The 14063-nt window shown below is 38.4% G+C and overlaps 1 protein-coding gene across 1 annotated transcript in view; it reads right to left on the bottom strand.

The window, feature by feature from the left end:
• Positions 1–14063, bottom strand: part of LOC113466557 — a 162828-nt gene that overhangs the window by 592 nt on the left and 148173 nt on the right. The window lies entirely within an intron of this gene.

Genomic DNA, 14063 nt, shown 5'->3' on the forward strand with positions numbered 1-14063 from the left:
AATCCTATATCACATGTGCATTAGTACTACTTCACTACATAGTTTTGTACTAAGGTATACTACTATAGTACCTCAATACTGCACCTCTGATACACTTGACTCTACTATCATCTCGATCAGGACTCAGCAGGAGAATCGACCTTTAACTTGATCTCGATCCAACTCATCCTCCAGTTCCTCTCAAATCGGTGTTTAAATCGGTTGAATCGGTTCTTCTGCACGCAAACAATCACGGAGTCATGTTCACAACCTTTCCTCTTAACCCCTTCGCCAGGACGAACTTAACCTTTCCGTCCTTGGACGGTTTCGAAAGGAAATACTGGGGAAGACGACCAGAGTATCTTTTCGAACATGTGTTGTGAAGAGAACGAATGTGAGATAAAAGAATACATACTGATAGATTCTGACGTGACTTTGTGAAGATTCATCTTGACAAGAAGAACACCAGTAACTTGTACTTTTCACAGTTGGTAAAAGAATACACCGAACATAATATGAGTGACCATGTTTCAGAACGAATGTAAGATAAAAGAATACAATAGAAATAATATAGGTAAGTATCTACGATTAATTATGTATGTTAGATATAGCTTGTTTTGTACTGCCAGAATGAGATATATGGAGATATTTGAGGGAATGTTCAAGTTACAAGGTTTGATCTAGTTGTGCTCAATGAAGCACGGAATACAGCGTTGCCAAAATTAACTTTGAAATTTGTAAAGTTTTGTTAACACAAAACATTAAAAAATATTCAAAATGGCAAGAAGGAAAGCCTTTGACAACGCATCGATGCTTTCTCACCATTTCTGTTTAAGCAAGGGCCCCTTTTATTCTTTCTATTACGTTAATTCAAATCTCCTTTGGCCTTTAACACCTACGTTTGAACCATCCTGTAGATATCCTAGGTACTGAACAGCTGAACACATTATAAACAGTTCGAAAACAGAACCAATACATGAAATTTATCGACACATAGACTTTGAGAACGCTTTTAACACTCCGTTCAGAGTTTAATTTAAATATTTGACCCGACCTGCTGCGAGGTATGTCTGTATGAATGTCAACAGTCGTAAGTGGCTTGAGAGTTGAGAGATATGTACTCATATCAGGGCGATTTCATTCACGTCTTGAAATTTTTTGTAGTTTGAAAGTCGACCACAAGGTTGCGAGCTGGGACCTTTACAAAGCCCGTATGGTAGGCAGAATATGACGGGTATGTTTTTATGCGTTTATTTATGTGTCGGTTAAGACAGCTGTAAGACTTGCATAAATTGGCCATAACTATTGGCAGTAGTCTTTTAAAGGGCAGCCAGTAAGTGGCTCCAGATGGAAAGATATCCGGAGAGAGCTATCTTGATTCCAGATGGCTCGAACCAGTAGAAAGTGATTTGACTTTTCAAAGCCCGTATGGTAGGCAGAATATGACGGGTATGTTTTTTATGCGTTTATTTATGCGTCGGTTAGACAGCGTAAGACTTGCATAAATTGGCCATAACTATTGGCAGTAGTCTTGTAAAGGGCAGCCAGTAAGTGGCTCCAGATGGAAAGATATCCGGAGAGAGCTATCTTGATTCCAGATGGCTCGAACCAGTAGAAAGTGAAGATGGGCATAAAAAAGTAGTTCCCTCTGTAATTTGGCTTGAAATCGCAAACACACTTGAGGAACTTTCAAAAGTTGGCAGTAAATTCAACACTGATACAACTGATAGGAACATGGTAAGTTCAATACTGCATAATTTCGATGTCTGATTGGAGGCATACGATAACAATAATTATGCATTAGGAAGAACAGAATATTCCAAATACCATTATGCAGTATGCACTTAACTTCTTGATGTTAAACGCAATAAAACAAATTCTCTCAATCTCAAATACCTACATAAGTAAAAAAATAATAATAATAAAAAAAAAAAACTGACACTTAAAAGACCAATAAAAAAGTTATAAACTTACAAACAATGAACAGGTGGAAAGGAAATTGAAAAGGACATCGGCGAAATAAATTAGCTCTACTTACGTAGGTGTAATCGTGGATATGATACATTCAAGGCTGCAAGTTCAGCATCAGTCCATTTTTCCCCGCAATAAAACGGTCATGATTTACAAAGAAACTTGAAAGAAGTTGTAAACTAATGAATAATGTAAAGGATCGCAAAAACAATGAAACTTCGTGTTGACAGCTCAAAAACTTCGGGAAAACGCCATGAAAATACGCCATGAAACCCTGAACGTACGAAAGAAACCTTGAGCTAGAACTTTGAAATGAATGCCTTCAAAAGAACAAATAACGAGGATCGCAAAAACAATGAAACATCGTGTTGACAGCTCAAAAACTTCGGGAAAATGCTATGAAAATACGCCATGAAACCCTGAACGTACGAAAGAAACCTTGAGCTAGAACTTTGAAATGAATGCCTTCAAAAGAACAAATAACGAAATCAGAAATGAAAAATGAACGTAAGTGCTTCCCTGATCTATTCAACAATCTCAACACAATAGAACAGCGACGCCACAATTGTTTTGAAGAGGCTAAACCTAATTGTATGACTGTACATAACAAAAAATTGCAATAAAGGAAAAATAATTAAATAAATATATTATACCTAAAAAGAAACAAAACCTGAAAAAAAAAAGAGGAAAAATAATATGAACATTTTAAAATACAAACTAAGCATAAATAATTAAAAAATGACATAATTATTATCACAACAATTATGACAGTGACATTCTTCGAGATAGATTTTGAAAGATCGAAGGCTTCTTGGAAATCTTTGAAAAAAAATCAGGAATTGAAAGACCATTTTCGAAATTGTTGAAAAAATCTGGCAAAAATAGATTTTGTTATCGGAAATGCTGGGTTTCTCCTATCCTGTCTTCCTTCTCTCTTCGATTTTAATGACAGTGACATTCTTTGAGATAGATTTTGAAAGATCGAAGGCTTCTTGGAAATCTTTGAAAAAAAAAAATCAGGAATTGAAAGACCATTTTCGAAATTGTTGAAAAAATCTGGCAAAAATAGATTTTGTTATCGGAAATTCTGTGTTTCTCCTATCCTGTCTTCCTTCTCTCTTCGATTTTGGAACGATAAAACCTTAGTCTTTACAGTCCTCTATCAAAAGTCCGTCTCAGTCCATTTTTCAGAGTGGACGGCCTACACATCTACCATCTGAAACTTATCTGCTTGGAACTCTGAAACTGAGCTAGACTATGCAATTCTGTAAACAATCCAGACAACTCTACTACAAATACTCCATCTACCATCTCTACAAATACTCCATCTTCTAATTACAGTGAGCGGACTTTCAAGTCTTCTGCTGGTTGTATAACGCGGTTTTACGTATAACAGTGAATATGTTACCGGCAATCTATATAATAAAGGCATTCTATAGAATACCTAGCTATAGAACAGTTCTGATTAGAACCTTGATTGCATCTTACTTGCACCTTGTTTACATGTGTGAACATTTTGACGTACGACCGAGAAAAGGATAAAAATACGGAGAAGGAGAAAAAGAAGTAGAAGAAGAAGAAGCTAAGAAGAAGAAGAAGAAGAAGAAGAAGAAGAAGAAGAAGAAGGAGAAGAACGTCCCCAAAAACGAAGAGAGAAGGAAGACAGGATAGGAAAAATCCCAGCCGTTCCGAGGACGAACCTTATCCGTTAAGGATAGACTCCGCCCCCGGGCAAAATTGGAACCCGCGACCTTAAATCTCTATCAAACAAACGAACAAACAAACATGTTGTGTCCACTGCTAGTCTTCAAACAAAGGTCTTGTTCAAATCATAGGAAATGTTGGTAAAAGTAACATTTTGCTACAGGTAACATGCAGGCACTTACTTTAAGTTGGAAAACCATTATTTATGTTGGAGATAGAAAACATTAATTCAAACAGATTTCATCTTACTTTACGTATACAAATCTGATAATTCGTGCTGTCATTTGACCAATATTTATGTTCTGGGTTTTCTAATGACAAAATTTACAATCTCACTGTTGCTAAGATCACTTACAATCTCTTGGTCACTGTTCACAGGTTCTTCCTACTCTTAATGCTCCATAAAGTTCTCTTTATCGTTTTTACTGACAGTCTTCCCACACCCACTCAGAGGTCTCGATTTCCACTGTTCTCTTTTACACAATTCTCTTTTAATTGAGGCGTGATCTGGAAAAGGGGACGCAACGTCACTTACGCCCTTTTTCAGCAGTCTGCATTTTTGGATAGCGAATTTTGTTCTGAACACGACTGTGAAAGAATCGTCTTTCTATCTCTTTTTTACGACAAGTTATGACCAATTTTGCGAACCCTAGTAACATTGTGTTCAATTGAAAATGAAAACTTTTAACGCAATTATCTCGAGACTATGTTTTTGTCCTTCTTCCAGAGAACGCCTCAATTCTTTTTTCCACATGTATGTTCATTGAAGAATTCCAAACCCAGTAGGTGGTAAAGCACTTTCCAAAGTTAATCAGATCCTATCGATTCAAATATCAGACGTATGATCTACAATCTACAACCTCGAACTGAGTTTCCATGTTCCAGGCTTCAAGCTTCTGTCATAAATGTCAAATATCTCGCGGATACCTTTTAGTTGAGACTGTTAAAGACTCATACAAGAATGTGAACGAGTTGAACAAAAATAGTTCACTCATGATCCGTAACAAGTCAAGAGAGTCAAGAATAAAGCAAACAGTATACTTATGTACCCGATTATTTCCCCATGGGTTATTTGGTTCAGTAATTTAGTTTGATCGATATTTTGTTACACGTATCATATGGGTATCATGTTACATGTAATTTACTACATTTTTATATTCTTACTAGTTACTAAGTCCAAGCGGTTCATGTGCCACGCAATCAAAGCTCTTACGCACTTCAAATTTCGACAGGAATTACGTGAAGAGAATGTGTGAGGTATTGGGCAATTTTTGACAGTTTTTGTTTGTTGTCTGGTATGCCTACTTTTATATCGATCAGGGAGTGGTTGTATAGGAGAATGTCCATTTGACAGCATTTCGATCAAGGTTCCAAACTTCCAAAGTGGAGTTGGGAATACCCTTACGCAACGGACTTGAAACTTGGAACGAAATGAAGTGCTTTTACTTGGATAACTTTGATTATTTTCCAATCACCTAATTCAAATGGAATTCATAGTTGAAGACTTATCTCTCAGGTTGACCGAAAGATCAAGTTGCATCAGTGTCCTTTCTAAGTATCATTTGGAGGTAGTAGCAATATCTTTAATCCAAGCAGCAAATGACTTCAATAAGTGTTCGGCGGCAGATAAAATAGATATCCATGGGTTTATTGGGCCAAAAGTAAGCATACCGCTTCCCTTTCTCTTTATGGAGTTTTTTCTCGCCTCCCCTGCTTATCACTTACCGAAAATAGAAAATGATTATTATTCAACCTGGATTCTAAGATCACCAGCAGATCGGCATACTGTATATGGGTTTATAGCTTCCCCTTTTGCAAAGCTCACAAGACGTCACTGCAAGCTACATAAGAACAATGCTCTACCATATGTCTATTGGGCCAAAAGGAAGCATACCGCTTCCCTCTTTCTTTATGGAGTTTTTTTCTCGCCTCCTCTACTTACCACTTACCGAAAATAGAAAATGATTATTATTCAACCTGGATTCTAAGACCACCAGCAGATCGGCATACTGTATATAGGTTTACAGCTTCCCCTTTTGCAAAGCTCACAAGACGTCACTGCAAGCTACATAAGAACAATGCTCTACCATATTGCCTATTTATTTTTAGTTGTAGTTGTATCTATTCTGCTAATATTAGTTGTATATCTGTTGTGTTAATATTGGTTATATCTGTTCTGTTAATAGCATCGACTTGGATACGTGAAGGAGTGTGGAGCCATTGGATTGATACTTTGCACGTTCCAGAATCGTGATCGACTGTGTTCGGTTATATCTGGTCTGTTAATAGCATCGACTTGGATACGTGAAGGAGTGTGGAGCCATTGGAGTGATACTTTGCGCGTTCCAGAATCGTGATCGACTGTCTGTGTTCCAGTCCTCTCCTTAGGATTCTAGGTGGGTTAGAATACGGAAAAAGGCCAAGTTTAGTACCCGTTTCTCTACTAATACAAGTATATGTATATGTAAGGACGATTGATACAGAGGGAACTGTAACAACGGAGGTCTTATCATCCCGAAATCGAAGAGAGGACAGGATAGGAGAAAGCCAGCCGTTCCAAGAGCGTCTCTTTAACATAATGTTCGCCCCGGGGGGAATCGAACCTGCGACCAAAATCTCTCTTTTGAAAATGACGGTAGTCTATAATTCTTTTAATATGACTTTGTGCATATCTCCAGAATATCTTCTGTCTTCAACTTTGTAATAATGTTATTTGTGATATCTTTGATAGGGAACCTCGTCAATGTGTCTAACATCTCACTGTCTTCAACAGCTCGTTTTCCAAGTTTCTTAGATTTCTTTCATCCATGTCTTCTAAGATTTCTCTAAGTTTTCCAAGATTTTCTTTCACCCCATCTCTTAGACTTGTTCGTCTAACTTTGAAACCCTTATTGATATTGCTAACATGTCTTACATCTCATACATTCTTGATTATGTCTCTTCCCACTATAAAATGGAATTCCTCATTTGTTCATTATGGAACACGGGAAAGTTTCTGTTTCCACTTCCACCCTGTATTTCATATCCGACGTGATCTTGTCTGGCGTACTTTATGACTCAGAAAATTGGCGAGGACAAAACCCAATAAGGTGGAATTGCCACCAACACCACTACGAGAACTCCAGCTAGGTAGATATAGAAAATAGAATTCTACCAACATAGAACAGAAAATAGAATTCTAACAACTATTGGTAAAACGTTAAGTACGTAGGACTGTGCAGAATAGAACTAGAAACAGGGTGACCAAAAAGTGTACAAACATATCAAAATTGAAGGGGTGCAAAAAAAGGCCTATAGAAAGGAAAAGAGAAATAACAATAAATTTATATTTAACGAAGAACTTTTACTAGTGGACTATTATTGGGAAAGGTAAAACCTAAACCTTTGACAAATAGAGTGTGCCCGAAGGCATGTGAACTGTTTCACTCAACTCGATCCCCATCATTTTCTTTCTTTTTCATCCCCCAAAAGTGAACACAGAAAGCCCAAAGTGGCTGAGGTGTAAGGCAACCCTAACCTTGAGGTAAAGATGTGTCCACACATAGTCGACCGGCCGTCAAACGGCGTCGATCCACATCGATTCATTATAAGTTCACATCGATCGACGGCCGTCGACTATATGTGTGGACAGGTGGACACACCTTAATAATAAGCAGAAACGCACTGTTTTCGTGTATTGGCGGATTAGTCATTCTTCTTCTTCTTCTTCTTCTTCTTCTTCTTTTTCTGTATGCTGTGTCATCTGGCAATCCAAACTTTGGGCAGCTCATCAACAATAAATTGTTGCTGATTGTTTCTCTCTTCAATTTCCTGATCATAATATACAAACCAATCATCAGATTACAAATACAAACTGGTACAAACGGCTGATACAAACCAATCAGCAGATTGTGACCAAAGAGAGAGAATAATACGCAGAAACGCATTGTTTTAGCGAATTGAGTGATTTCGCGGATTGCACCCAACATGTCCACCTCATAAATCATACTTGACACACGTACAGTTACATATTCCTGTTATCCAAATATACATGCATATGAGGTGCTCAGTATTCGAACCACGTCCGATGCAAGTCTGATTCAAGCCTCAGCAGACAGGGGCGTCAGCAGCGTAACCGGGCCCTACCCAACAGTCCGTTCACACATATCGATTTTTATTTATTTATTTTTTTTTGGCCAACCAGTGGCTGCAGACTTTTGATGAGAATCGGTGGCCGATAAGTGTGAATGCTCTCATTTAAAAAGACGACCGTGGTCTCCTTTAACGCATGAAGTCTTGCCATAATATGACCGATAAAAAATCGGTGAAAAGGAATTGGTTAGAAGGCTGCAACTGCAAAGAGGGGCCGGCCCTCTTTGCAACGAATTTTTGCAAATTTTCGTTTTAAATGAACTGCTCGTTTCGGGTCCCCTTGACCAGTCTGGGGCAAATCGGAGTGAATTAAACCCCCCTGAGACCGCCCCTCATTCGAACTCTTTACGGAAGAACATTGTGTGTAGGAGGATATGCACTATTTCTGCAATTTCTAATCCATTTGCAATCATCAATCATAGGTGGGAAGGTGAAGAATTTATTGAATAACACCGGTTTTGCAGTGATCTATGATGACATTTGAAAAGTGATATCCGTAATCCCGTAAATGAGCAATAACAATGACAACATGGTACTGTAAGTTGGGGTAACAATGTCCGTAAGGGTAACATGTTTGGTGCATTTGTTTAGTTTGAAGTGTACTTTGAACTTTATTTTAGTTATATTACTCTTGTATCCCGCCCGAAGGACCATGTTTCTAGCAGCTCAGGGTGGTGAAAGGGATAGGGGTCAGTGAATCCTCAGGGACAATTATCCCCGACTTACGGTACTCTTAACTTTACTTCCAAGTCCAAGTTCTATGCTCTATGCTCCATCATCTGATTGAAAAGCCAACAGCACGCGATTGCTCAGATCGTCTCCCATCCGGATACGAACGATAAACATTGCTTATTTCAGTGATTTATTTGGTGCATTTGTTTAGTTTCAAGTGTTTGGTGCATTTGTTCAGTTTCAAGTGTTAGTTGGTGCATTTGTTTAGTTTCAAGTGTTTGGCGCTCCATTACTTTCAGTGTGTGGATCATTTCCAAGAGGTGATACTCATAAATACCTACTTGCTCTGTCATTGTCGATGGCTATAAGTTCCATTTTACTTGCACTATTGATTATTATAATGTCAAATAATGTCAATTTTACTTGTACTGTTCACTCCTATAATGCCAATACTTGGTTTACTTCTCACAGCATTGAGAGTATTGAGGTAATCTCATGAATGTCATCTATTTCACTTCCTGATGTTTCACACCCTCACAAATCAGTGGCGTAGCTCTAGCGTGAGAGGCGGACACTCACGCTATGACCAACTCTAGGTGTGTCAGACCGGCGCGCGCCGCGCCAGAAAGTGTGCGGCGGGGCGAACACTCAAGCTATGACTATACCTAACTCTATTTCTGTCGGAACGTTTCCGACTTACAGGTCTTTCAGAGTTGGTGGTTTACCAGTCTATTCTCAAAGTGGTCCATCGATGTGCGTTGTACAACAATCTTGAGGACTTATTGCTAAACGTTTTTAGTTTTTACCTACAAATTTATAGGTATAACATAATTCACAACATAATGGAACAAAGTCTCAATGCGTGAGCATATGCATCACAATCCATTTCATATTCATGGCCTACCTTGATTTGTAGGGAGCTGGAATACTAGTTCAGGTGTGCTCATGTACTGTTAAAGGAAAAGGAAGGAGGGACAACCTTTGTGGAGCAGTGAACTGACCAAAAATCCATGTACCTTCTACATACTCGTAGTTACCAACCTCAGTGGTGCAGTGGTTAGCGTGGTGGACTTCGGATCTGGAGGCTGGTGGTTCGAGTCCAAGTCAAGTCATAAAATTTAGCGTAGTGCATTAAGCGGGGAACGACATTTTGTGACAAGCATTTATGCTTAACACAATTAAAATTCCCTTGGTCCTTCCACTTAAGTCTCTAGGTGTTCTCGTGTTGACCCAGCAGCCCCAGCACGTACATCAAGTATTCTCTTATCGTCCATCTGATGAGGGACATGCTACAGGTTGGGCATGCTACGACACAGAGCACACTAGTCTAATGTGGCAATTGTTTCATTGCTACGAAAACGGTGATTAAAAAAAAAAAAAACAATCCGACACTAATTTTGTATTCTTCTCTTCCCCCAGGGTACACGAGCCTCCAGGGGTGGTCCTTCCGACCTACGCCTACACACTAGTCTAATGTGGCAATTGTTTCATTGCTACGAAAACGGTGATTAAAAAAAAACAATCCGACACTAATTTTGTATTCTTCTCTTCCCCCAGGGTACACGAGCCTCCAGGGGTGGTCCTTCCGACCTACGCCTAGAGGTACCTATGTCTAGCCAGCCTAGTTAGCTTGGTTCGTAGCGCGTTTGCTTAGTAAGCGCTAGGCCGCAGGTTTGATCCGGCCCGGGGCGGATTTTAGATTTTACCCTGAACAGATAATGTTCGTTCAGGGAACGGCTGTCTTCCTTTTCTCTTCGATTTCGGGACGATAAGATCTTAACAGTTACAGTTCCCTCGGAGGTACCTATGTCTAGCCAGCCTAGTTAGCTTGGTTCGTAGCACGTTTGCTTAGTAAGCGCTAGGCCGCAGGTTCGATCCGGCCCGGGGCGGATTTTAGATTTTACCATGAACAGATAATGTTCGTTCAGGGAACGGCTGTCTTCCTTTTCTCTTCGATTTCGGGACGATAAGATCTTAACAGTTACAGTTCCCTCTATTAAACCTCTAAAATAAAGGAGGGACGGGCTGAAAAGAAAAAAATTAAGTTTTTCTCGATCTCTGGACATGAACTATTTCTTAATGGACAAAAGCAACTCCACCAAGTTCAAGTTACTATGGTCATAAGGGCATGGAAGGATAGGTCGTTGATAACTTCAACTATTCCACCTTTAGTTCTATTTTAAGAGCAAGTAATGTGCTATACTTGCGTATCGTCATTAATATCAATATTGCACCCAGTTCTCGCGGCACGTGGGTGTGCATGGGATTGGGAGCATTGTGTTTTTGATCGTTTCGCATTAAACTGAGATAGAGCTTTTTCGTAATAATTATCAACAGGGAGAACCAGAAAATGGTGAAACAAAATAAGGGCCATCGTAACCATCGACCATATTTATGAAGAAAATAGTGGCTCTCAAGAGGTTTGATAGAGGGAACTGTATCTGCTGAGGTCTTATCGTGCCGAAATCGAAGAGAGAAGGAAGACAGGATAGAAGAAAGCCAGCCGTTCCGAGAACGAACTTGTACAAGTACACGGTTTTGAAGTGCAGTGAAATACAGTACATGGGCGCATTCATATTTCGACAGGGTTTCCCTAACACTCGCATTTATGTTCCGTGACCGAATGGCTAATGGGACTCTTGAGTTGGAGGTACTGGGTTCGAATCCTGAGGGAGGCAAACATTTTACGATGTCCGTTTTACTGTCAACGGAGATGTAATATTTTTGTAATAAGTTATTGTAAATGTAAATCAAGTTAGTTATTTTATTTATCTTTTTAATTACACAATAGAAAGCAAATTTGACAACAATTTTTTAAACCACTGGTTCTAATTTTTTATGGAGCTTTTTTTTTTAAATGGAACATGGGTCCGTTTTTGGTTTCCACTTCCACCCTGTATGTCATATCCGACGTGATCTTGTCTGGCGTACTTTATGACTCAGAAAATTGGCGAGGACAAATCCCAATAAGGTGGAATTGCCACCAACACCACTACGAGAACTCCAGCTAGATGTAGAAAGTAGAATTCTACCAACATAGAACAGAAAATAAGTTAAAGTGCCTCAAAGGAAAAAAAAAGATTTTTTCATATTTATGAGTTTTATTGCCAATGTCATTGCTATCATAATATATGCTCGCATTAATAAATTAAGTAGTTGCCACTTTTTTTTTTAGTTCAAAGTTCGGTCAAGGTGGCCTGATAGCCGGAGGGTTCGGGGATCAAATCTCAAATGAGGCAGAGAACTTTTTGTTTAATCTACACGTGGTCTACCAAGTCTACATTCATTGGCCACACACAATTCAATCTGTATTAACCTCTGGTAACACTAGAACTACCTAGCTATTTTTTTAAGAGGTTTGACAGAGGGAACTGTAACTGCTATGGTCTTTTCGTCCCGAAATCGAAGAGAGACGGAAGACAGGATAGGAGAAAGCCAGCCGTTCCGAGAAAGAACATTACCCCATCAGGATAAAATCCGCCCCGGGCGGGAATCAAACCCGAATAGAACTAGAAACAGGGTGACCAAAAAGTGTACATATCAAAATTAAAGGGGTGCAAAAAAAGCCTATAGAAAGGAAAAGAGAAATAACAATAAATTTTGAACGAAGAACTTTTACTAGTGGACTATTATTGGGAAAGGTAAAACCTAAACCTTTGACAAATAGAGTGTGCCTGAAAGCATGTGATAAGTTCCACTACACTCGACCCCATCATTTTCTTTCTTTTTCATCCCCCAAAAGTGAACACAGAAAGCCCAAAGTGGCTGAGGTGTAAGGCAACCCTAACCTTGAGGGAAAATGTTGTTTGAATACGAAAAACCCTGGAAAGCACCTTACTGAGAAAGGGTTAAATCCATGCACCGCCTTAGAAATTCCTTTCAAAGCTCTTAGGTATAGGTATAGGTACTTACATATAGGGCGTATCTATGCCCAGAGAGCTAACAAATCTAGCTCTAAGACTGCTAAGAGATAAAAACCATTAAAACATTAATCTCACTAGAATAAACAAGATAAAGAGAGCAAAATGGTCGCGAAAATGATAGAGATCAATAGGGTGGGATAGTTGATAATAGTAGAGTACATGGAAATGCGACTATTAAACTATTATTATACAGGGTGGCCCAGAGGTTTTTGGCGTTTCTCTCGAATTCAAGATGGAGTGGATACAATCTTTACTAATTCATATATTTTTGTTTGTTGAATATTTTCTCAAGAATGTCATATTCTGATTTGTTTTTTTTTTTTTTTTTTTTTAACAGATAAAGTTCGTTCTTGGAACGGCTGGCTTTCTCCTATCCTGTCTTCCTTCTCTCTCCGCTTTCGGGACGATAAGACTTCAGCAGTTACTGTATTTTTTTTTTTTTTTTTCAGTTACAGTTCCCTCCATTAAACCTCTCTAGAAAAAAATCCTAATCTTAAATAGATAATTTGATTGATGATTGAACCTTATTAAATTATTAGATCGTGGTTCGTACTATCTTAATCGGCTAAGGTCGATTTGAATAATGGGAGCAACCTTGCCGTGTGTGTTTACACTGAGGTTTTTTGCGACCTCAAAACATATTATTCACATAGATGTAGTACAAAGAACTTTGAAAACTCGGTAAAAAGAGGGTTCTTAAATCAGAGCACTCTAGAAGTCCAAGGAATTTGTTTTTAGCTTAAACAAATCATCGGTAATTAGAGTATTATTCACATAGATGTAGTACAAAGAACTTTGAAAACTCGGTAAAAAGAGGGTTCTTAAATCAGAGCACTTTAGAAGTCCAAGGAATTTGTTTTTAGCTTAAACAAATCATCGTAATTAGAGGAAAAAACTAGGCATAGGCACTTGATGTAATACTTAGAAAAAGGTCGTGTGTTCCCTTGTCCATAGTCCAGATGGTCACCCATCCACAAACCAACCACGCTCAACGTTGCTTTAGTGATCCATCAGGAAGAGGTGCAACGTGCTATCGCCGCTGGCTTTTGTAGCCCTTGCATAACACCAACATACCGCTTTACTCTCATAATTACCTACCTATTATTTGTTTTAATTCCAATTTATCAAAGGTAATATTCATAATTAATATTTACTTATGGGTATTTAACTATGATTTGTTTATAATGGTCATAATTATGGAGATTATCTATGCATTTTATGCCGATAAAAAAAAAAAAAAAAAAAAAAAAAAAAAAAATTATAAATATTTAATCGATCACTTAATAAATTCTATTTAATTCTATCTAACTAATTAATAATTTCTATTCTAGAGATTAGATTTGCTGAGATCAGCCTCCACAAGGTGGCTTTCAAGACCAGAGCGATTGGATGTGGTTGTGTTTCCTTCTTTCAATTCACCACACTGAATGGGCCAAACCCAGAGGAACATTATGGGGTCTTCCTGCCCCCAGTTTAATTGCCCGATGAAAATGGGGTATGAAATCGGAAGGTGAAATTAGAACCCTCAAGGTAACTTTGAAAAAGTTTGATTATTTATAGGTACCTATTATTTTATTTTTATTTATTTATATTTATTAAAGTTTCTAGATATTAGAATTGCTGAGATCAGCACAGCCCCCACAAGGTGGCTTTCAAGACCAGAGCCATTGGATGTGGTTGTGT

Source organism: Diaphorina citri, unplaced genomic scaffold, assembly GCF_000475195.1.
Source record: "Diaphorina citri unplaced genomic scaffold, Diaci psyllid genome assembly version 1.1 scaffold292, whole genome shotgun sequence".
Taxonomy (NCBI): domain Eukaryota; kingdom Metazoa; phylum Arthropoda; class Insecta; order Hemiptera; family Psyllidae; genus Diaphorina; species Diaphorina citri.